This window comes from Syngnathus scovelli, chromosome 14 (genome assembly GCF_024217435.2).
Source record: "Syngnathus scovelli strain Florida chromosome 14, RoL_Ssco_1.2, whole genome shotgun sequence".
NCBI classification, from domain to species: domain Eukaryota; kingdom Metazoa; phylum Chordata; class Actinopteri; order Syngnathiformes; family Syngnathidae; genus Syngnathus; species Syngnathus scovelli.
This window is the reverse complement of record NC_090860.1, coordinates 14,449,556-14,462,281: the sequence shown is the minus strand read 5'-3', so window position 1 is coordinate 14,462,281 and position 12,726 is coordinate 14,449,556. Positions and strand designations below refer to the sequence as shown.

General features: G+C 39.4%; 1 protein-coding gene and 1 long non-coding RNA gene across 3 annotated transcripts in view; one reads left to right on the top strand and one right to left on the bottom strand.

Annotated features, from left to right (window-relative positions):
• LOC125981238 (leucine-rich repeat and fibronectin type-III domain-containing protein 2) overlaps positions 1-12,726 on the bottom strand; it is a 94,419-nt gene that overhangs the window by 20,043 nt on the left and 61,650 nt on the right. For both annotated transcript variants that reach the window (XM_049741180.2, XM_049741179.2), the window contains exon 2: positions 7,335-7,418. The gene's annotated coding sequence lies outside the window, so the exon portion shown is untranslated. The remainder of the gene's footprint in view (positions 1-7,334; positions 7,419-12,726) is intronic.
• LOC125981265 (uncharacterized) lies at positions 257-12,384 on the top strand. Its single transcript, XR_007485863.2, has 3 exons — positions 257-403; positions 9,073-9,209; positions 9,473-12,384. It is a non-coding gene; the product is annotated as an uncharacterized lncRNA (long non-coding RNA).

Below are 12,726 nucleotides of genomic sequence, written 5' to 3'. Positions count from 1 at the left end.
AGTTTAAAGGCTATATGAAGCCATATTCTGCCTGCAATCAAACGTCCCTATTTCTCCTGTGTCTAGAAATGGCATACATTTTTAAACAAACATGGATGTAAATGGATGTGTTCAGTATAGCATTGCTACATGCATAATCTATGTTGTGCAAGAACAAGCCATTAAACCACATTCTTGTGGTTGGGGAACTTGTTTTTTTCTGTTTCTAGGCCAGCGTGCAGAAGAAGAAGACAGTATACGGGCTGATGAAGCCTGTGCTGTGGTCGCTTCTATCTTTAGCTCTGCAGCAGCTCGTGGAAGCCATTGTTGGGCATTTGCCATGTCATTTATCTCTGTGCTTGACACACATTAACTACCGATTCAGAAGTAAAGTCATCGAGAGCAAAAATGGCGCCTCCCTTAGGTGAGTAAATGCCATATTTTTGGGAATAACTACTCGGTAGACTCAAGTTTAAGAAACACTTTTAAATAAATATGCCAATTTTAGATAAAAACAAAAAGTTTTCATCCTGTGTTGACTTCCTGGAACTGGAGTTTTCAATGCCACTGGCCTTATCTCAGCAGCAAAGTGCTTCAGTGCGACAGGCAGCCACCCGATTGTGCTTCTTGTCAGGGTTAATCAGAAAAGAAGAGGGAAGTTGACACATTTTTTATGCTTGACATCTCAAAATATTTATTTGAGAACTGTGTGGGTCAAAATGATTCCCCCCCCCCTCCTCCTCAACCTTGAAAAGTAAGTAAAAGCATTCTGTCAACAGCTGTCCATCAAGCACATGTTCCTAATGCATCACGACGGACACAAATGCACACACGCACAAGCTCTAAATTGCTGTCTTGTAAATGTGGAACTGGAAGCATCAAATATTTCAATACTGCGTGTGCCCGGAAAATGGCTAAAACAGAAAATAGAAGAACAAATGATTATTCCATACAATATAAATCATTATGATTAATAATATAATTATATAACATATATAGTCAATCATAATAATATAATTATTCCATTGCACAACAAACATATGCAGCTTATGAAATGTACAAAGGCTTACTGTAGTTTCCTTTTGTGATTTTCTAAAGACATTGTTCCTCAAGCGCAGGTCAAAATATAGCGACGGATCTTATTAGATACATTAAATGGGACCTCATAAAAAAGATTGGGAGAAAACAGAAGAAGTGATCCATCAATTTAATGTTCATTATTGGAGCCAAAAATACTAGATCATTTTTAGAGAAGCTTGTAATTTGCCATTAAGATGCAGTCCTTCACACTACAAAGCCTAAGCACCATATTTAATCTGTGACAGTCCCAGGCAATAGCAAATCATCTCACAACATAGAGCTTATTTGATTGTGCAGATACGTGATATAGGGTGAACGTTGAGGCTTGATCAAAAGCATAACCGGCCGGCATGGCTGGCTGCATCATCGCCGATTAGGATCGCTGATATTTTCAGCAGTATATTTTCATCCATCCATCCATTTTCTGAACCGCTTAGTCCCCACGGGGGTCGCGGGCGTGCTGGAGCCTATCCCAGCCGTCATCGGGCAGTAGGCGGGGGACACCCTGAACTGGTTGCCAGCCAATCGCAGGGCACACAGAGACAGACAACCAATCGCACTCACACTCACACCTCGGGACAATTTGGAGTCTTCAATTGGCCTACCAAGCATGTTTTTGGAATGTGGGAGGAAACCGGAGTGCCCGGAGAAAACCCACGCGGGCCCGGGGAGAACATGCAAACTCCACACAGGGAGGGCCGGAGGTGGAATCGAACCCGCACCCTCCTAACTGTGAGGCGGACGTGCTACCCAGTGCGCCACCGAGCCGCCCAGTATATTTTCAAATGATTGGAAACAAGTTAGCAGAAGGACTCGCTGCATATGCGACGAGACCGAGTTCTCTGGTCGGCTCAGGTGCTTGACGGGCTTCTATTTTTACGGGTCAAACTCACTTGTGCTTTTTTCTCTATCAACCTGAGAGCTGGGCCCAGATGGCTGAAGAACCCCCAACACAGCCACTATTTAAAAGTTAAGAATTTAGTGAAAAGATGGGCTAAAGATTGATAAAGGACTTGTTTGTTTCCTATACACTATGCATATTGTGAAAGCAGCTATTATATAGCAGAAAGTTCCCAAAGGAGGAAGTGATGAGGAAACCGGGCCAATTATATTTTTAGCCTCAGCTCACAGAGAGTTGCGTTGTTGAGGCCAATGAAAAGCTGTTCCACATTTGCATGAGCTGATGTTTGGTAGTCTGACATCAAGTGTGTCATCTTTTAATTAGGTGCGGAAAAAAAAACTCCATTGGTTTATCAATGATGCTTTGATCAATAAAACAAAGTGTTCTTACATTCCAACAAAAGCCAGCTGCAAACATTTTGATGTTTGACTGCAAATTCGAAAAATAGATTATATATTATTATTACATAACTCAGAGAACAAAAATATTTGACTCTACCTCTCAAGCTAATGCTCGTCAGTCAAAAAGGTTGTGTAGGCAGAATTGCTAATGTATGCACTCAACACCACATATGCTCTTAATTATTCCCTTGCAACAAAGACGTGTAGACAAATAATTGATTGCTGGAATTAGACTGAGTCTACTAGTATCTAGTCAGCGCTGGCACCTTGTGTAATTAGCAATGGACAAGCCTTGGGCTTTTAATGGGCTAACTAATGAGTGGACAATAAAGGTGGGGAGAAAATAAACCCACTATTATTTTGATCATCGCACTTAAATCAAGGATATGTAAGATAAGGTGACACATTCAAAATTGTGACATAGTGCAGCTCATTATTTTACTTATTTGATATTATGGAACATGATGCTGTATTATGATGAGTGGGAGTGCATATAACCAACCTATTGTCAAGAACATTTCTGAGGTTGTATGAAAGAAGTATTGGTGAATGCAGCCAGTGTACACAAAATAAAACTGCCCTCAGTTTTGGTCAGTGCTTTGATTTCTGCTCTATGTACGTACTTATTTATTGCACTGTTAAGTAAAGACGAGGTGGACAACGCACATAGAAAAATGATGATGGCTGCTGAGGTAAACACGTTTTGAAAAAAGATGCAGACAAAAAAAGCTGAATTGCTTTGATGCACAAATACATTTGCAGCATGTCTTTGGCCTGCAGTAAGTCAATCTGCAATGATAAAGGAAATGAATAATAAACGGCCAATTCTGAGAATGTGAATTTCCAAGGAGTGTTGCCTGGTTACAAAGAAAAGTGTTGCTCATCTCCAGTTTTCTTCCCAGTGAATATTAATTTTATCCCGACATGATTGGAGAGTCCGCAATCAACGATTATTTCTAAGATCTGTCAAATCACTGTCTGTACTAAAATATTGACAGGGCCATGCTGTGCACAGGCTTGTCCATCCATATGTCCGTCCATCCGTCCATATTTAAAGTGATTCTCCTTCATCATTATTATTAATTATTATTATTATTATTATTATGATTAAGTTTCTCTGAGGTCTCTCCCACATTGTTTTTCTTTCTGCCAGGCTCAGCCACAGGAACTAATATGTTTTGAGGGATGATGCATGCCCCCCCCCCCCCTCCGGTTTGACCTCCCGAAGCCATTTCCTCGCTGCTAAGTGGGCCGTCATCAAAGGATATTCAATTACTGAATCCTCTGAGCCAGCAGAGCAGTAGCAGTGAATGCTTTTGGCATTCTAAGTCAGCTGGCAAGGAGAATTCTGCATCACAATAATCCTTTGCCCTGACAAGGTGATAAAGATAAAAACAAAAGTGGAAGTACGACACTATCTCAAAGGCCAGTCAATTAATAATGGACCACATGAGCCCCTTCGTGTTACAGAGACTGACTGACTGACTGACTGAAGCATAATAAAGCATCCATTTCATTTCAAGAGCCTTTTGTACATACTCTGATTTTAATGTTAATACTTGTACTACCATTACTTTAAATTAGTGTAATCAAGCATGCACTGCAGATGCATACATACTTGCTCATTATTCTAAAGCTGACTTATAAGCAATTCTCAAGAACAAGCTAGTAGTTGGAAAATGAGTAACAAATTCCATTTCAACCAGGAACATCTCTGCTATCTCCGTTTAAAGAATCCCCGAATAGTGCAGTTGTGACCGTTGCAGCCTTTAAAGCTCTTGTACAAAGCCTGCAAGATTGCTACCTGTTGATATGATCAGAGTGCAATACCTTCATTTACTGCTTTCCATGCCATCGTTTAGGGCTGTGGTTAGCTCAAAAACAACATTAACAAACCTTGTGAATGTCTGATTAATAAAAAAAATCACATATGCCACTATTTGCAGCCTGGGACAAAAATAGTGCTGGCTATCAGATGAGAAACACAACAGGACCAACTGCCTCAGCAATTGTCGCAAGACGGAGAAACAACACCTTTGATTAAAGAGCTGACACTCAGTATCATATGAGGCGGAGAAAAAAAACAAAAAAAAAACAACACATTTTCACAGGACCACCTGGACGAGCAAAATATTCTTGATGACGTGAAGACTAAAATTTAACTGCAACTGAACTTTCATCCATGGGACTTTTTCTGTGGTTCCATCTGCCGTGTTGACAGTTTTGGGACAAGTTTAATAATAGAGATTGAGGGAGGCATTCATAGAATTTAGCATCCACACATTTTCTCAAAGCTCAGAAAGATGAGGCACATATGAGTGAGTCCCTGTGACAGTTTTATAAAGCACTTTTTACATAATCTGCAAAAAAATTGCAGGGATTGTTTGACTGTCGCGTTTGATTGATTTCAAACAACTTAATGTTCTTGGGTCATTTCTAAAGTAAAAGGAAGTTTTCTACATTTTCAATAGAGCTCTTGTCTTGAAATCCCAGCTCTTCTGAAAATATGTCTGCAGAAAGAACAAAGCATCTCTGTATTGTTCAGAAAAATTGGCGGCATAACTATTTTCATAACAACGAGTCGTATTTACTTCTGTTGCAGAATGTACCATTTTGGCCTTTAAGATACATTTTGCACTCTACAATCCAACCAGTTAGCTCATTGAGATTATCGTATTGTATTTTATTGACACTATAACAGCATGTCCACCAGAAGAGCCGCATTCCCTTTTACTGATTTTGTGTATTGATGCTGGCAATATATCAATAAAAAGCAATATATCAATATTTCATCTCACCAAAATATGACTGTGTCCTTCCTTAACACCATTCTTCCTCACACACAAAAAAGATAATTGGTGTGGCATTTATGAAATAAAAATCAAAGTATTAAGACAGGCTATCATGTTTGGGGGAGCTAATTAGACATTGGCTTTGACAAAATCACAGCGGAAAATTGATTTGGGTGTAAAAATAAATGACAATGTGGGACAATCAGTCCACTGAGGGTTCCACTTGACTCCACAATGTGACATGGAAAGATCTTATCAATTTTGCATTTTCCATTGTGGATGATGTCGCTGTTGTAAGAGAGCATCTTTTGTTTAGCATATCAAATGTGTCTTCCCTTCAGGCAGGACTGTTTCTTGGCAAACAAAAGGAGTAATAAAACATGTCAGCTAAACACAGCTCCCACACACACCTCTAGTCAGCTAGTCCCCAAATACCTATTTTCTTCTGTTCTAATAATAAAGACTATCGACGGAGCTTGTGTTTGTCTTTATAGCGTCCATGAGACTGAATGCAATTTTTGAAGGTATTTTTTTAAAAATGTTCACAGATGCCAGTAATGTATCACCAGTGAGTTTCTTACATGTTAGGTCAAAAGAAAAACTGGTCAATTCAGTTCCTATTCAAAGTTGCAAGAGCACTCCACTGTGCTGGGAAGAGCTCATTGGATTGATTCACAAATAACTCTGGTTCTGATGCAACATGCTATAAAAGAATGTAATGGGATTCAAGTGTGAGTAATGAAATGGTAAGGTCAAAATAAATTGAGCGTTTTTTTTTTTTTTCTAGATGCATATTGAGAATGTTGAATTAACGGGCCTTTTATCTACTTTTGAGTAGCTTTGATTAAAGCAGCTTATCAAAGCTGATACAATTTAAACAAAATGTTTTCTAATCAATCAAAAGTATACAAGTACCTGCCTGAATATAAATGAGATCTAAAAATGAATGTTTAAGCTGGAAGGCTACCAATTCAGCTGAAATGTGTTTAAGATTTGCTACAGCACAGACAACACATGGCCAGTGTGATCACACATTCCCATCAGACCAATTAACAGTCTTGAAGTTTGTGATTTCATTTCAGCCAATTACTCTGCGGTTAGCAAATTCGCTTAGACGAAGTAAAGCTGTCAAAATCTGACCCCGGTTTTCACTAGTGGTTTCGCCTTTGCCTAAGCATCTTGTCACAATTTGCTTGTAATGTGTAACTCGTAGTAATGACTCGGATCTGATTCCCAAAGACACCGGCAAACGCGGCAAAAAATAAAATAAAATAAATCACAACACATTTATCTCTGCAGCCAAAGTTTTCTTTCAAATAGTCAGGTCAGTACACCAATTCCATAATGGCATTTTGTGTCATAACCCTAACTCTTCTAAATGCAATTACACAATTATATAACGTCAATGGTTAGTGAGTCTCTCGCCACGTTGGGGCTGTGTGATGCACTGAGTATAATTGGCAGTATTCTGTGAAGGTCACAATTGGCGCTCACTTTTTTTGCAATTAACCCAGTTTCTTTGCGAGGCTGCAATCTGTGGGGAAGCAATTAAAGTCAGTTCTCCTCCCAACTGAGAAAAGTTGGATGGATAAAAAGTAGACATTTGTTTAATACATGCCATGCAAGCACCTAAATGAAGCAAAAAACTCAAAGTACATAAAAATATTTGCAAAATCTCAAATATAAAAACATTGCCAAATATAAATGGTGCAGGTTTCTTCAGACTCCAAGAAAATGAATGCTGGAGCACTAAAGTGCAAATGTGAACATAAACTTCTGCTACAGGCTCATTTTTCAAATGCCACTGCAGCTGAGATCTCGCCTCTTACTGAATAGTTGAAGAAAATAAAAGGATTTTCTGCCAAACACGGAATAAATCAACTGAGCATCATTGCAAATAATAAATACAACGTTGACCTTAGTTTTGGGCAACACTTCAAGCCATCTATGGCCTCCTGAAGCGTACTTTTTATTATATCTCATGGCGTCTGAGGGATGGGGTGGATCAAACCATTTTTGAGGCAAACCATGAGCAAGATACTGTACTTTAGTTGATAAAACAAGATTTGTATGGTTTTAAACACAGCAAACAAAAGCTTGAAGACACTGTAAATACAGAATATACGTATATATAGTCAGCCTGCCTGCCTGACTGACTGTACGTATGCAGTATGCACTGACCTTGAATTCCCACGGTGGACAGAAAATAAGTCTCTGTGTGCTGAAGAAGAAAGAGTAAAGCACCTCATCAGTTCACCCTCAAACCTGTAAGAAAACATGGAGGAGAGAAGCAGAGAATAAGAAGTGGTCACAGTGTCACATGCAATCCTCGTCCTTTAAGAGGGAATGGATGCTCAACTCCTTGGATTCCTTTTCACCGCTAGTGTTATGTTGAAATACTGTAGTCAGCATATATTATTATGAATTATTATTGCAGCAACACTTTTGCATGTTGTATGCCTTCATTTTGCTGTTTAATACTAATGAGCATTGTCATTAGTGAAGCAGTTTCCCAGCAAATGAGCCAGAATTTAATTGATGCCACATGAGCGGAAAATAAATACGCCTCGTGTCGAAATCGCAAGTTCCTTGGAGTCGCTCCAAGTGACAATAGTCAGATCTTGGCCAGGGATGGCACTACACCGGCCTAGCTCTTGGCGCTGAAGAGTCTGAGAGTGCCCATGCAGACCCCTTTGAGAGCTGTAGCACAATGTTAACTGCTAAGCAGCAGCCTAAAGGTGAGGATGCTCCTCCGTTGTAGCGCATTGCGTATATTGGTTGCAGTGTAATTCATACATGACCGCGTCTGCTGCATCGGGACCGTAATCCTCCGACTACAAGGCTTTACAAATAAAAGGGATGTGTTAATTGGCAGAAAAAATAATGACGCGTTAAATGAAGGTGGCATTAACTCGTTAACACTCTGATTTTCCTACAATTACAATATTATACTGTTTACAACCGGAACAGTAGTTCTTTATGAGAAGATACGGCGCTAAGTACTTTCTTTAGGATCAAAAGATTGACGATTAGAAACCTGCTGCAGACAAAATGAGCAGAGGAGAGAAAAAAAAAAAATAAAAAAAAATCAGGATACAATTCATGACCAAATTATGAAAATAGGGCATGGTTGTTGGAGTGCTGCCCGTTTCCTTGTGACTAATGAATAGGAAACCTTGAGCAAGTCAACTCCCGGAGACTTCTTCCATCTCTCCCGCTCTGTCTATACGATACTGATTTACATGCAAATTGTAAAGTGAATGAACTAATTAAAAATCCTCTAAAGGCATAATTATGTTTTAGTGGTACACTTTTTCATCTAACTGGTGGATTGGATCTCATTATCTTGTGTCTAATATTCTGACTCTGGCTGATATCATTCAGCAGACTAGAATATTTGTTACTTCAGCTTGAACTGGGGGTTGCATGGCTTCAGCTTTCTTTCACTTTATCAATCACAGGTCCAATGTACAAAGAGCATTAAATAACAAAAAAGGTGTGGGGAAAAAAAAAACAGAAATATTAGCAAAGCACTGCTAATTCTAAGGCGCCATATTTGAAATCCACACTAATTCATTAAAGCTTTGCATTCAGATATAGAAAAGGATTGAAGTAAATTAAGGCGAGTGAATCATTTCACTCAGTTCATGAGATGCTCCAAAACCTCACCGCGGCCATAAATTGACCAAAGTATGTACACCCAACCTTACTTTGAACCAGGTTTTAGCTGAATATGATAAGTGAGGGCAGCAGCAATTTGGCTTACTTGTCTTTTTGGTCAGGTGCCTGCAGTGTACATGGTACAAGTACTCGCAAGCGTCACTTTGGAGAGCTGTAGCAATTATTGCATGACACCACCATCCATTGCTGTTCTCCCACAAATTCATAATTTATGACACATCCTTGTTTTTGCCTCCAGGGACCTGAATGCTATTATCCTACTCAAGAGAAATCCGATTCGGCAGCCCCGATCTCAGTGGCTTCTTTGAAGGCTGCTTTCTTCAAGTGCTCTTCTCCACTTGCTTCAACGCATCAAACTGCATCAGCTGACAACCGGTGAGTCGGGGCATCACCGACTATCTTTTCACCTAAGATGGCAACTGTGAAGTTTTGACAGAAAATAAGCAATGTGCTAAAGTATTTTTTGAAACTGAAACTCAAATTACCAAACACTCTCGGTGGCTATTCTTTTCAATCGTTCATAAGACTTGACAATTTATATTGTGCATCGAGGATGCTGTTATTGTTGATAGATATTTTTGCAACCCACCACTCCTAATTATGCTTCAATTTTCTCCTTTTTCATTCTCTTTAACTAGGAATTGCTGCTGACCAACTCAATAATGGGAACAAGCCTGATAGTCACTAGATGGATGGACATACTTTAGACTGAATAATAAGATGCTCATTAAAGGAGCTCTATTATAAAGGTGGGTGTCAAAAATGAACTAGCTCATTATTTTAGGAATAATAATAAAGTTTTAGGAGTTACTGCATATTACCTTGACGGCCTTGAGGCTTTCAGTTAGCACCTCAAAGGTTAATTGCCTACAAGTCACTGCATTACACAAAGTAAGAACTCATTATCTCACCATGCAAGAAAATTAACATTAACTATTCAGTATTTGCTTTGTTCAGCCGCTACGTATATACGTACCTTAGGATTAGATTCAAGTATGAATTGTGTTTTCAAACGCAGCAAATGTTCTTCTCGGTAGGGCTCGTTTAAAATGACCTTGCGACCTGAAAAATCACTAATACTGATGCCTAACTTCTGCCAAACATTTTGTGCACTTTTGTGACCTTGATTTTTGTACCAAACCAAAAAGTAGGAAATATATAGACTAAAAACAAACAGACTCAAACATATGTGAAGTGGCATATTCGGCTGAGCCACCTAAACGAAAATAGTGTGCCGCCCGCATACAACTGAATTCTATATGCGGATCACTACACTGAAGGAAGGGACATGGAATGCATTCTTGGAAAATAAAGTCAAGCCACATGACCTGTGGAAATGTTCATTCAACCACTGCCAGCTGTGGCAACTAAATGGAAAAGTCCCAGCATGCATTCAAAACAACACAAACAACATGATGAAAGTCGCCAGTGAACACACAGAAAGAAAGCCAAATCTATTCCTACACTTTTATTCCCATTTGCCACCACGGAATTGTTCTACTGCAGCGTCACAATATAAACAATGAATTTGCTGTTGTACAGATTCTCATTTTTAGCACAGAGTAGCTGCGACACAAGTAGCGTTGAGGGCACGGTGAACATGTTTAATATTTAAACATTTCAGCCTAAACTCATTTCAGATACTATTATTGGGAAAATGCATTTGTATCACACGTCAGACAGGAGGACAATCTTAGAAGATATTCGGGCCGTTAATGCTCTTGGTCAGGAAGGCGTAAAAATCAGGACAAATACAGTCTAATTATCTTTATACGTATTTACGTGCCTAAGGCAAAGTTTCACATGCCAGTGATCATATGTTCATAGGATCATAATGTACAGTGCACAGAGATTTTTTTCCTTTTTTCCTTTTTTTTTTGCTAAACTATTACACCAGTGTCTCTTAGATTGTATTACTGTTTTGGGCGACCTAATGGTAAGCTCCAAAATTGCTTTAAGACATTGGGTCATTCCCGACAGTTTGCAATCTGTTTTACAGAAGGTGCAGCAAGCGACTGTTTTTAAATGAACACATTAAGTGTGAGCTGAGGTCCCCTTTTGAGTGAATTCTCTTGCATTTAAATCATGCTCTCTATTCTCCACATCCTGTAGCCATGCTAATCTTTCAATTACACCACCAAACCAGCACTAACATGCACTTTGGTGATGATGTACGATGAGCTTAATGTGTTTCTCATGTTCTTGCCAAAAAGATACAAAACCATTTGGATCACGCATACCATACACCTCGTGGACGTGGATAGAGAGCCGATGGCTGCAATCATGTGCTAATGGCTTAATGGATGTTTTTTTTCCCACATGCCGAAGCAGAAAGGTGTTGACGTGTCACGTCACGGGTGCAAAGCAGAAAGCATTTCCAAACCACTGCTGGCTCACGAGGTAGAGCCAGTCCAATGATCGAGGGGTCAGTCAATCAATTGTCCACTGTCCAAGTCTCCTTGGGCAAGACACTCTGAATTGCTGCTCCAAAGAGTTCAAAACCAAAATCAGTTCATTTGGATTTAAGAGATGTCTATTTTTGTTTCTATTCACAAATGGATATGAGATCCATACCATCTGGTGTGGCTTTTTCACATAGCATCCCCCCCAATCATACTTGCACAACAAAGTGTAACAACGCCATATTGGCTTGCTGTCACTCTCCACGTGAGGTTTAAGTCATGTGTCTAGCTCTCCTTATTAAGCTAATTCAAGGCTTTACCCAATGACAGGCTGTAAATCCAAAGCTTAAGAACACTATGCGGTAGACACGGGTAATGAGGCGAATCTTCTTTGTGATGCCTCAAAAAAAGGATTGCCGCGGCCCTCAATAAGGCACTCGTTCAAAATTGCAGCTTTCAGATATTAGATTAGATAGATAGATATATAGCTTATTGACTTCTTGTGTTTCATCTATTATTTAAACCACAGAGCCAGAAATAGAGCTTTTTGAAGATGCTTGTTTGAGCCGATGACAACAGCAAAAAACACATCTTTGCAAATATGAGTATAACAAGTCTGACGCTTTGCTCATAGAATAACCCAACCCAATCAGAGAAGCGCTGAATCCAAGCAATGAGCAGCACACACTTTGTTAGTAGGTCTGACTCACACGTTACACAATCATCACCCAGTGACACTCTTAGCTTACAAGCTCATCCTATTGTTGCACAAGCAAACATTTCTATAATCCCGTATCACCAACTATGGGACTCCGAATCCTTGACTTGACCTTCACAGTGGAAAGCGAGTACTGTATTTTCTCTTCTGATTCACATTCCACAAGCACATGAGATGAGTGACGGATTAAACATACACCAGCGATCTGTGGTAGAGGCAATGCCAAGCAACAAATTCTTGGCCAGCGATGTGTGTATCCCTCAAGGCTCAACTATTTGAGACATCATTTTTTTAAACTTCAATTTGACATATGCTGATGCCAAGAGAGCGACCAGAAACAAGCCAGGCTGTATACAGCAGCCAGAGTAAAAAAAAAAAAAAAAAAATCACATCTCCATTCACTAATAAATGAACCCTCCATTATGGCTGCATGTACTCTATTTTTTTTTTGGGACATATCTAATATGAACTTTTAATGTTCATGAATGAGATGATTATCTGTCCTGCAAGAGATTTTTGTATGTATTATTATTGCCTATGCACAATTTGTTCCAAGTCCGTGCTTGCAAATATTTTTCTCATCAAAATGAATGGAAATTAGCATAGAGGACGCAGCCAGAGCAGCGACACATTCCATCGCTTCCTAATCGCACAATCGCTTGCACATTTCATTTTCTTGGAAGCCACACTGAGGTCTAATTAGAACTGTATAAAACAAACAACAACAACGTTTTGTAAAGATCATATCTGTATGTGAAATATGTGATGCACA